We start from the raw sequence: 12,926 nt of genomic DNA on the forward strand, positions 1-12,926 counted from the left end.
GGTTTTTTTTTACATGTATGCTCAACTTTATTTGGAATTTCGTTACCTTTATTTGTATAAGCGTGAAGGGTAAAGTTGACTTTTACCCCTCGGATTATTTATTCGACATACAGTGTGTATAAAAAAAAACGATACAAAATTAGGGAAACAAATATTAAAAATACTAGCCGCTAAAACTTGACATCACTTTTGATCGGAACCCTCAAATAACGCAGAACAAAAATTAGGATAGGGAAGAAAGTGTCTTTTTCTCAATTTATGGCTTCAATTATAAAGCAAATTTAACCCATCGAATACTTTTTACACTTAAACAAAATAATCTTCCAGTGTATCATTTTTTTTATACACACTGTTTGATCAGTTTTCAAAATATCAACTTTGTAATGACAACAGTTTTTGGAACATTTTAAAAATTAACAATTTTGATATGCAAACTCTCCCCCCCCCCCCCATCACACACACCCACACACACACAGTCGTTTTTTGCTATGCTTCCGAGGATTGGCTTTGTGTTTTCCTTTGTCCCTGTAATATAACACTCTCCCATAGACTAAGCACACAAACCTGCGTTCGAGGACAATAGGCACTTTCCTTCGAGGATCAATGGCCCCTTTGTGCTCCTTTTGTTGTCTGTCCTCAGGCGTAATGCCATGCAGGAACATACCCACACACACACCTTGCTGACCTTCAAGTTCACACCTTCAAGTATGGCTGGTCCAAACTGGCTGCTACAGATATAGCTGTTGCTAAGGGGTTGCGGGCAGCCTTAGCAACCTCTTAGCAACAGGTGTAGCCAAAGCTGCCAATTGGGACAGGACCTTTATCTCAATTGTATCTAACGCTTGCTTGCCATCCGGTATGCCTGCAAGTCACGTACTACAGGTTGGACCTGTCCTGGTAGTTCATAGACAACGCACTGCAGAAACTCCCACACTGCTTTAATCTGTGGCTGGTAGACTAGACTGAAAACATAGTGGGACTTGAAAGCTGCATCAACTGCCTGGAGTAGTGTGGGCATCATGATTGCGCAGCGTTCAATCACCACAAAGACTTGGGTGGGATGGAGTTTGTTCCTGCCAACTAAAGCAAGAACAAACAGCTGCGGTCTTTCCGATGCATTTATATCCTCCAAGTATCCATCGATGTTGGTGATTGCCTTCAAATATAAAACACATTAAGAAACTTGACCAGACAACTGTGTGCTGAATAAATGGTATTCCTATGACATATAAACCGACAGCAAGAGCAGTGGCGTATCCAAGTGGGGGGGGGGGGGACCTGTCAATTGTTGGGAAGGAGGCATAATATGCCCTTCCCTCCCCTGGCTACTTTGGCCAAGAACTTGTTTAAGTGGTAAAGCCGATCACTGCCAAATGTCGACTTAGAAAGAGTGTAATGTCACATGAAACTCAATGAAGCATTACATTTAATTAAATATGACCACAACTGGCGAAAGGCACAATTATTTTTGTTTATTTTTTTATCATTGAAAAACGGAAATGGGTTTTAGCACCATCATCAGTTACCCCTGTGATTAATATTTAATTTGGATTATGCAGAAACCAATTTGTGTTTGCAAAGTCCTAATGAAGTTGTCTACAGAATGCAACAAATGCAAAATTCCCTTCTCTGACCAAAAAGGCCCCCAGTGGTGGATTATGACCTTTTTGCTAGTGAAATAGGTCCATGTAAACATTTTGTAGAAGTTTAATTTGTGGGGAGCATCCCCCCCCCCCCCCCCCCCCCCCCCCGGCTATGCCACTGGGTTTTACCTGTTCCCTAGCACTCTGTGCATGACAGTCCACACATATGGTAGTATTGTTGATGAGTTTCTCGTTGAGAAAACAGTCTATATTCCAGGAAAACATGACAATTGTATAATGCATGTTATGCAAAGACTTTTACCTGTTGAGAGAGAATTTACATCTAGCACATGTGACAAGCCCAGAAGTTCTTTCCAGGTAGAGTTCATCACCGATGCATAGAGTATGACTGGTCGCAACAAAATTGTAAATTGTGCAATTTTGGACAACCAATATTGACAACTGATTATGTATGAGGTATCGTCAAAATATATATGTATAACATGGTTATTTTAGATGGAGAGTAGATTAAGGAAGCAGCTGGACCCTGTTAGACTGAGAGCTGGATAGGGTTTAATCAAAATTTTGGGAACAAATCCCCTGATTGTCTTAAAGCATAGTATCATCGACCCTGATCACAGAATGGCCATTCTTAAGTTTTGCTAGATCAGACAAAGGCCCATTGGCGTCATGCCAAATGTGGCCAATTTTGCATTTAATCAAAATTTTGAGAACAAGAACAAAACCAGTATCATTTGATAGCTTGGAACTTGTAGATTACAGAAATATAGCTTTAAGAGCAATTTTAGATCAGACTAAATAATTAACTTAAGAGCGGCCTAAAAAGCGCGGAGGGTGGGCGTGGCCATCACCCCCTCTTTTTCCTTTTCGCTGATACCGTTGCAACGCAACAGTAAAGGAGAAAATGAAAGCAGTTTGTATTGATGCCTTGGCACTTGTGGAACATGAAAATATTACTTAAGAGGGCTTTTAGGTCAGACTAATTACCTTAATACCGGCGGGAAAAGCCAGAAAGGGGCGGGGTCTCAACCCCCCTCCATGTACATTTTGGCTCCTATCGTCGCAAAGCATTTCTTAAATCCTGCCAAGTTTCTTTGACAGTTGTTCAGATGCCTTGCGGTTATTTTGACACCAGGTTTATGAAAATGTGGCATACATGTACCTTCATCACAAAATGTCCAAATGTTAACTTTTCCCATTGAAAAGTACATGCAAATGAAAGCGTGCATCAGAGTGCCGACTAACATATCAAATGGAAGCTGTGCAAATGTACTTCAAATTAAAAATGGGGAAATGAAACATTTTTTATTGATGCCTTGGCACATGTGGAACATGAAAACATAATTTAAGAGTGACTTTTGGTCAGACTAATTAACTTAAGAGAGGTGCGAAGAGCGTGGAGGGGGCGGGGCCGCAACCCCCTACATGTACATTTTAGCTCATATCGTCGCAATGCACTAATTCAATTCTGCCAAGTTTCTCTGACTGTTGTTCCGATGTCTTGCAGTTATTTTGACACCAAGGTTATGTAAATAGGGCATACCTTCGTCACAAAATGTCCAAATATCAAAACAGGTATGGGCTTAGTTAAATGCTAATTTTCCATTACATGGAGCATGTAAGCCTATAACGTACATCGGAGGGTGCATGAGAGTGCCGACTTTAAGTAATCATGACAACAAAATATTTTAACAGGTTGAATTGAAACTTTACAGATGTACGACATATATTAGGGAGTCCTGTCATTACAGATATCAACATTTGCTTAAAATAATGGGTAATTATGCAAAAGCACAGGTAGCAGTAGCTGGCGAATTAAAAAACAAATTATAATGTACATACATGTATCAGTTTGGGGGTTTGAAGCTAGACATTGAATTGAATCTTAAGGGGCAGTGGGTGGGCTGACAGGGCTGTTAAGGTCAAATATCGTAACCAGTTGTGCACTTTGAGCCTATAAAAGCATACAACTTTGCACGTTGGTTCGTCATACACTGAATATAATGATCGGATGTGAGAAAATTTCACACTTGCCCTGTGGTGACTTTCCAAAGGTCTATTAACGGTGTATACCCTATTTATTGATATTTTAAAGAACCAAACCCTACTTTTCCATGACCCATATCTAAACTCTCGATGTGAATTCTTGCCACTACATGAAGTTTCAAATGTAGGGAAAGTTCATATCTGACCCATGGTGACGTTTTGAGGTCAGCGAGCTTTATGTACCCATTTCCCACTACTACCTTAAAATGCCAACTGTTCATGTCCCAAGTCTAAATAATGAATAGAAATTTATATTTATTCTGTTGTTCTATACATGATGTCATGAATTCAGATGCAGAGACGATTTTTTTTTCTTCAGAGCATCTGATCCCCATGTCCTCTGTTTCATGCCGATGCAGGTGCAACAGAATAGAATTTTAAGAGGCAATCCAAACAAACATGGCAACAGTGCACCAGCGAGTTTGGTAAAAGGGTTACAAAATGTTACTGGTTATCGCGAACGAGAAATAATGTTTCATTGTTAGGTAAAGCGCATTGGCTACTTTCATTCCATACAAAGATCATAAATCAGTCACAATCTGTTGCTTTGAATTTAAACACTGCGCCCCCATGCACTGCAATAACTAGACATTTGTCTCATTAATTTTGTCAAAAACTTTCCAGGCAGTATGGCCCCCCCCCCCCCCATCAAGCAAAACCATATGCTTATGCCTTTGCTGCTATAGCACTATCTCACACCAAGCTTTGAATTTGGCATCTCGGTCCACAGCCTTCCATCCAGTCGTATCATTTTCGCGGCTGCCACTAGAAAAAGAGACATAGAGGTCAGAGGGCACCCCATTGTCTAATTGGGTCTGAATTTATAACAGGAGTGTAGAATAATGCCGTTCTTTTTATATAGTTGTGGCTTGCTTCACGGAAAATGTTACATTTTGACGAATAAAAATTATATATAAGCGAGAAGTTAACTAAGGTATACAAAGTAATTTGTCCCAGCTGAGGGCAATGGAGGTCTAACATGCTCTTTCCACATATGTTATTATTTAATGGACACCAGAATAAGTGTAGTACATCTGTAAAGTTTCAGTTCAACCTGTTAAAACGTTTTGTTATAGTGGTCAGTAAAAGTCGGCACTCTCATATGCATGCGCCCTCTGATGTACGATATTCATGTTCTATGTAATGGAAAAGTTAGCATTTAATCCTATTCCTGTTTTGGTATTTGGACATTTTGTTAGGAAGGTATGCCCTATTGCCATAAACAAGGTGTCAAAATAACTGCACGACATCGGAACAATAGTCAGAGAAACTTGGCAGAATTGAATTAGTGCATTGCGACGATGTGAGCTAAAATGTACATGGAGGGGGGTTGCGGCCCCGCCCCCTCCACGCTCTTCGCACCTCTCTTAAGTTAATAAGTCTGACCAAAAGTCACTCTTAAATTATGTTTTCATGTTCCACATGTGCCAAGGCATCAATACAAACTGCTTTCATTTTCTCCTTTACTGTTGCGTTGCAACGGTATCAGCGAAAAGGAAAAAGAGGGGGTGATGGCCACGCCCACCCTCCGCGCTTTTAGGCCGCTCTTAAGTTAATTATTTAGTCTGATCTAAAATTGCTCTTAAAGCTATATTTCCGTAATCTGCAAGTTCCAAGCTATCAAATGATACTAGTTTTGTTCTTGTTCTCAAAATTTTGATTAAATGCAAAATTGGCCACATTTGGCATGACGCCAATGGGCCTTTGTCTGATCTAGCAAAACTTAAGAATGGCCATTCTGTGATCAGGGTCGATGATACTATGCTTTAAGACAATCAGGGGATTTGTTCCCAAAATTTTGATTAAACCCTATCCAGCTCTCAGTCTATGTACTTTGCTAAGATTGCATGAAACATTTTTCTTGCAATTACCATGCTGTTACCTACTGTAAGCCATGTGCTTCAATCAGTTGTGTCACAAGTATTGCGGTCATCTTGCATCGGTCTTGCTTAGTCAGGCACTTGTTACTACTCAGGCGTTGCAAAATGCTTCTCCCACACACTGACTTCTTTAGAATCTCCTCTGCCTCCTGTAAAAATACATATAAAAACATAAAGGTCAAACACATTATTAACAAGGGTAACATTCAGAAGGGTGTGTTTCCCTTTATCTTCAAGTAAACTTGAATCACCAATCCTGATTGGACGATCCATGGCAACAAGCCCTGCTACATAACCATGTAGCACGGCCTCGGTCCATGCTGCACTCCCAAGGGCGGATCCAGGGGGGCCAAAGGGGGCCATGGCCCCCCCCCCCCCAAAAAAAACGAAACCATTTTTATATTTTTTTTATGTGACATCGCAATAAAGGCAGGCAATGAGTACACCACCATCTTTTCCTCAAAAAAACATTGGTTAAAGTGGTCAGAAATTGCCTCAGATCGCACCACAGAGCATCTAGAATCCAAAAAAAATTTGGGGCCCTTAAGCGGGCCCCGAACCCCACGCCATAATTTTTTTGGGCCCACTTTTTGGGGGACCAACATTTTTTTTTGGCCCCCCAAAAAATTGTGTTCTGGATCCGTCCGCCCTTGTGTACTCCGCGTATTGCGCTATTCTAAGATGCGTGCGCCGTTCCGTGCAAAATCACACACGTGTAATAGGATAACCGATGAAAAGTTTGTGTACTGTGTGCATTGATCTCCAATTACTAATGGAGATCAAATTACATGCGTGTTCCATCTTTACTGTGCATCAAGTTTGCTTGAAGATAAATTTGTTATCCCGCTTGCGCTCATAGAACACAGAAAATGTAGTGCGTCTATAGCTGTGTCCCACATACATGTACCACGAGGCCGTGTTCCACTCGTGCTCGTGTGATAACTAATATTAGAATATTGTTTATCATATCCGTGTTTGTAATTGCCTAAATTGATGTACCTCATCCATAAATAAAAATGAGAAAAAGTACAGCATATTTTAGCGGTATGAAATCATTTCAAGTAACAAACCAGCATTGAATATTGTTAATTATCCCGCAAGCGCAAGTGGAACACGGAAGAATGTGTCCCACTTGCCACGAGGGCACATGCCTCTTAGCATAGCACAATACGCGGAGTGCGGTATGGACTGTGGCTGTGCTACATGGTTATATGTAACACAGCTTGTTGCTATGGATCGACCAATCAAGATCCAGGATTCAAGTTTACTTGAAGATAAAACACTTTGTACATGTACTCACCAATCCTTCCATACGATTTTTCCTTTTTCGTGGCACTGTGGATGTGGATACCGTAGAAGAGTCTTGCCATAGTGATTCTGGCTGAGAACTTTCCCCGGAAACATTAAACAGCTCATCAACGTCTCCAGTAGTTGAAGAATCACTTGGTCCTGTGATTTCCTGTGATTTCTCCCTGCTGAAACTGAATAATCAACAAAATAAATTAATGCAAATAATTTTATGCAAGTATGTTGATAGGCTACCGTTTGTCATCCACACCCATTATGCTTTGAGAATGTGAAAAAGGTTTATTTGAGAATAAACTTCTCTACCAATCAGTGCTTCTTCTCAGTACCAAATATTTAGAACAAATAAATCATCAAACAGGTTGTGGAGCACTGTGGCCTTGTTGTCCAGTCACAGGACTCGGTATCTTGTTCAGATATTCTACAAATTGTGGGTTTGAGACCATGCAGTGCAAGCAGAAACCAGTTGCCACAAGTTGTTTCTCTCCACCCAGAAGTAAATGGGTATGGAAGAGCAGTGATCATGACTGATTAGCCCATGTGTGCTTAGCCTGCAGCCCGGATGTACATACTACCGAGGGAGCTGATCCTGCTGAGCAGGGGTCCGGTAACAACCGGGATCAAAGTGGATATGTGTGCTTTACAGATCTACATAATCAGCGTGCAGTTTTTGATTGGTATTAGTTTAAATAGTGTGCATGCGTTTTGCACTGATACGAAACACAGTCGTTTGGTCCAAACCAATGAAAAGCTCTGATTTCCTTGCTCCGCCCTTAAGCTTCACCCACCACGAACATAAGTACGTCTCCGTTTGTATCTCACAATAGACCTTTTCAACCGAGAATGATAATTTATGCAAATAAAGAACGTGAGGCGGAAGCGTAAGCGGCCCCATTGGAAATAGTGGGCCAATTCGCAGGCTGAAACACGCGGGCCGGGCGCGAATCTTTTATTCCCAAACGACATCCGCTTTCCATCTTCTGATTGGTCTATTACATGCATATCTAATGCCTTGTTCTCCACAACACAAACCCAAGGTAGGCTTTATGTCTTGTAAGAAATGTTCCTTCATCACTTTACTTATTTAAAAGGTAAAATGAGAAGAAGTGAAAAACGCTCACTGGGATTGGAACTCAGATCACCTGATTGAAGTCAGGACTTCTTCCAACCAGTCCACGCATCAGCTGCCAATCATCTGTGGTTTAAACACTATTATTCCTTGTTATATAACTTTTTCTCTAAAGCCCTGGACATCATGAATATGCATAACGCAGAGAGAGCGCCCTCTTTTGATATTGTCCGATCTCGTTTGTGAAAAGAAATTTTGCTGGCCAGGCAAGCTGAGCCAACAGGCAGACAAAGTGGTTTTCACATTTCTTAAATCAATAAATATGTACATTAAAATGTATATGTCCCTTCTCCATGATCTGAGAAAGAAGACCCCGAAATTAAATTTGAACTACGTATTTTATGTGGCCAATTTTTTTTTTTCTCAAAAATTAAAGAATTGATATTTTGTACCCTTCATGTTCAGTTTCAGGTTCAGTTTTCATTTCATCAGCATGAAAACAACAACAAAAAGATCAGTCAAACAAAATCAAATACAAATAGGTAAATTTAAATATATTGTAATACAGCAGAGGGAAAGCAAGGTTTATAGTCATTGGTTACAAAATGTTTACATGTATATGCATTGAGACGGTAATAAAAGAATGTAATCGAACCGTAGAGGTCCGTGGCCGACTCGGAGTCGCAATACCAACGACCAAAATATAAAAGTAGGTCTCAATGCACATGCATGTTTGCAAAGAAAAAATGAAGTAAAAAACAAACAATTAATATTTAATGTAGCCCTTGCGAAATTTATGTTCAGATTAGTAACATTGTACATGTATTTGAATTGTATTAGGTTATAAAATTGTGTGGAAATTATAATCGAAGGACAATTTTTCGCCAAGCAGGATCATGTCCCAAGCAGGATCATGTGATTGCAGAAGATCTAAACAAAATTCTCAACCAAATTCACCAAGAAAAAAGGCAATCATTCCCAGGGGCGGATCCAGGATTTTCAGAAAGGGGGAGGGCGCAAAGTTCAAGGGCCAAATGCGTGCACGCAGTCCGAAGCTTTTTTTTAGTCACGACGTACATATATACTGCATGGAGTCAATTTAAAGAGAAGATACAACATTTGCAAACATCAAAAAACGAAATCATCAAATTATCACGAGATACCTTACTGGACTGTTAGGGACCGACAGTCTAAAGCATCCTTTAAAATCGTGGCTCCTGGTGTGCTGACATTTTTAAGAAAAACTGTATTTTTCCAACACTGGTCGGCCGACCAGCCTTGGAGAAAACTGGCTTTTTTTCAAAAACTGTTCCTAATTTTTCATATTTAGTTATTCCGACTTTTCTTTGCAATTGATTATACACCTGTGAATGGGTACAAGCCTGTAAGACTGATTCTCTGACCTTACAATTCCCCAAAGTGTAATTATTGCTCCGTTTCATCTTAAGTGGGGTCAGGAAACCAGACTACAAGAACATGATAAGTTTTCTTGGTTTTTCCAGCTTCTACAAGCCCAAAACGTGAAACAAGTCAGTTTAACAATATTTTCTATGACATACTAATCCTCCAAATCAATTTATTTCAGCAAAAGCAAATGTTGTACATTCCCTTTAAGAAGAAGAAATCTATGGATAGGCATTTCGGCTTTTCGTATACGTTATTTGTTAACCTGTAGAAAGGCAACGAAAAGTGAAAAGGCAACCATTCCTATACCAGACCCAGACGTTATTTCTAAAGACTAAGAAAACTATGGACAGGCATTTCGGCTTTTCGTAAACGTTCTTTGTGATTAACCCGTAGAAAGGCAACGAAAACTGAAAAGGCAGCTATTCCTATACCGGACGTTATTTCTAAAGAAGACGAAATCTATGGACAGGCATTTTGGCCTTTTCCTATACGTACTTTGTAAACCTGCTAACCATAATATCCACCACCACGTCAACCTGCTCATCCCCAGTCACCACCACGTCAACCAGCTCATCCCCAGGCACCACCACGTCAACCTGCTCATCCCCAGGCTACACCATGTCAACCTGCTCATCCCCAGGCACCACCACGTCAACCTGCTCATCCCCAGTCACCACCATGTCAACCTGCTCATCCCCAGGCACCACCACGTCAACCTGCTCATCCCAAGTCACCACCACGTCAACCTGCTCATCCCCAGTCACCACCATGTCAACCTGCTCATCCCCAGGCACCACCACATCAACCTGCTCATCCCAAGTCACCACCACGTCAACCTGCTCATCCCCAGTCACCACCATGTCAACCTGCTCATCCCCAGGCACCACCACGTCAACCTGCTCATCCCCAGTCACCACCATGTCAACCTGCTCATCCCCAGTCACCACCATGTCAACCTGCTCATCCCCAGGCACCACCATGTCAACCTGCTCATCCCTAGGCACTTAGTGGATTTTTGCAGGTTGAGGATGAGGCCAATTCAACTTCACCTGCTTTCTTTCTACAAACCCCGTTGTCACCCGATCGACCATCCGGCGCCCACTACGTCTTGGCCAAGGGGGGGGGGGGGGGCCACTGGGGGCCATGGCCCCCCCCCAAAACGAAACCAATTTTTTTTTTTTGTGACATCGCAATAAAGGCAGGCAATGAGTACACCACCATCTTTTCCTCAAAAAACGCTGGCTAAAGTGGTCAGAAATTGCCTCAGATCGCACCACAGAGCATCTAGAATCCAACTTTTTTTTTTGGCCCCCCAAAAATTGTGTTCTGGATCCGCCCTTGGTCTTGGCTAGTCCCCCACCTTCGTTGGTGGCTAGTCGAGGCCCACATAATGCAGGGCCGCGTTTTCCGCCTGCCCCGCCCGTCAGTACTTATAACGACCGACGCGTCAGGGTACAGCTGGGGGGCTACCCTCCACCCGCGACAGGTGGCGGGCGTGTGGGGCGCCGAACACCAATCATCCCACATCAACGTCCTGGAAATGCTGGCAGTCGCCAACGCACTAAAACATTTCCAGTCGGACGTCAGAGGGCAGGCAGTCCTGGTACGATGCGACAACGCCACAGTGGTGGCATACATCAATCACCAGGGTGGCACTCGGTCAGGCCGTCTGTGTGCACTAACGTGGGATCTCACCCTCTGGTGCATACATCACGGGATAGCACTGTCGGCAGTCCACATCCCGGGCGAAGAGAACGTCACAGCCGACGCTCTCTGCAGAGGCTGGATCGCCCCGACAGAGTGGTCACTGGTCCCACACGTGGCTCAGTCGATCTTCTGACTAATCGACCGGCCTCATGTGGACCTATTCGCGTCGCAAATGAACAATCAGCTACAGATCTACTGCACGAGGGGTCCAGATCCCAATTCGTGGCAGACCGATGCGCTGGCGGTGCGGTGGGACGGCCTACTGGCCTACGCCTTCCCACCCATCTCCCTCGTTTCTTGAGTGCTGACCAAGATCGTGCAGGAGGATTGCCGAATCCTCCTCATAGCCCCGTTCTGGCCCCGCCAGCCGTGGTTCCCCCAGCTCGTCCGGCTCTTGGTTCACCGCCCGGTAATTCTACCGAGGAGGGCCGATCTCCTTTATCAGCCCAGCTCAGGAATCAGTCACCAGGCTCCGGAGGATCTTCACATGACGTGCTGGGTATTGTCACGCGATCCCTCTGCTCAGCAGGCCTTTCGCGACGAGCTGCAACAATTGCAGCCCAGTCCCGCAGAGCCTCAACCAGAAAGGTGTACGATAGCCCACTACGCCATTTCTTTAAATGGTGTAGACGGCAATCTATTCATCCCCCCAATACTTCTGTAAGGGAAGTTGGGGATTTCCTCCTAGACCTTTTTAACAGTGGGCTCACGACGGCCACGGTCAAAAATTATCGATCCACCGTTGCCACGATTCATCAAGGGTTTCCGGACGGTTCTTCCGTTTCCGGCAACCCTGCAATCAGCCAACTGATCAAGGGGATGTTTAATACTCGTCCCCCAGTACGCACATTAATCCCATCTTGGGACCTCTTCAGTGTACTATCCACACTGGCGAAGGCTCCTTTTGAACCAATGGATTGCTCAACTTTGTTACAACTCTCCATCAAAGAAGTGTTTCTCCGCGTTTCCCTGTGCCCCGAATATATTAGGAATATACGTTTAAAATATGTACATGTATGTACATATCGTGTATACATGTACAATGTCGCAATCAATTGAGTCGGGTCACAGGTATGGCCAGGTTAGCAAATCGATAGGCACAGTGTAGTCTGTGTTCAAGGCTGATGAAGCTGAATTCTAACTGCAGTTATCAATGCGGGGGAATTGGCCCCGTTGACCGCTCGCATGTGTACAATTGGGCTCGGTCACGGTTGAATTTAGTACTCTGACAGCTAGTCGCCTGCAACCATATATCCCATAGTGGAGTTTGTTTGCAGTATGCTACAGATACAGTCTTATTTCAAGTCTAATAATCACTTTATAATTGATGTATATAATCAGCTTCATGTTAAGAAAAAGTTGAGGGGAGAAAATTGATGATGTCACCAGACCGGAAGTTTAAATAAAACAACCTTTAAACTTTAAAGGGAATATAAAACATTGGTTTTTGCCGTAATTTTAGAAGTGGATGGTTTTAAGTATTTAACAGCAAATATTGTTTCACTGACTTTTTTGAGGTTTTGTGTTCGTAGATGCTGGAAAAACCAAGAAAAATAATCATTTTCTTGTAGTCAGGTTCCCTGACCCCACTTAAGATGAAACAGAGCAATTTAAAGACGTCAGGGAATTGTAAGGTCAGGGAACCAGTCTGGCTGGCTTGCACCCGTTCACGGACGTATAACCAATTGCAAACAAAATGTGGACTGAATGAATTTGGTAAACTAGGGGCAGTTGTTGAAAAAAGTCAGGTTTTTCCAACGCTGGTCGGCTGACCAGTGTTGGAAATCGATACAAAAATACCACCTTTCTTGAAAGTGACAGCACACCGGGTTCCATGATTTTACTGGATGCTTTAGACTGTCATTCACTAACAGTCCAGTAAGGTATTTCATAATTATTTGGCAGGTT

At 42.7% G+C, this 12,926-nt stretch overlaps 1 long non-coding RNA gene across 2 annotated transcripts; it reads right to left on the reverse strand.

Moving 5' to 3' along the window:
- Nucleotides 1-640: 640 nt before the first annotated feature.
- LOC119728470 lies at nucleotides 641-8,027 on the reverse strand. Of its 2 annotated transcripts, none has more exons than XR_005271068.1 (4): nucleotides 7,978-8,027; nucleotides 6,831-7,011; nucleotides 5,537-5,679; nucleotides 641-1,156 (listed from the first exon to the last, which is right to left on the reverse strand). It is a non-coding gene; the product is annotated as an uncharacterized LOC119728470 (long non-coding RNA). The 2 variants fall into 2 exon arrangements; XR_005271069.1 differs by having other exon boundaries at nucleotides 5,533-5,679.
- Nucleotides 8,028-12,926: the final 4,899 nt, after the last annotated feature.

Source organism: Patiria miniata, unplaced genomic scaffold (assembly GCF_015706575.1).
Source record: "Patiria miniata isolate m_02_andy unplaced genomic scaffold, ASM1570657v1 HiC_scaffold_20, whole genome shotgun sequence".
NCBI lineage: Eukaryota > Metazoa > Echinodermata > Asteroidea > Valvatida > Asterinidae > Patiria > Patiria miniata.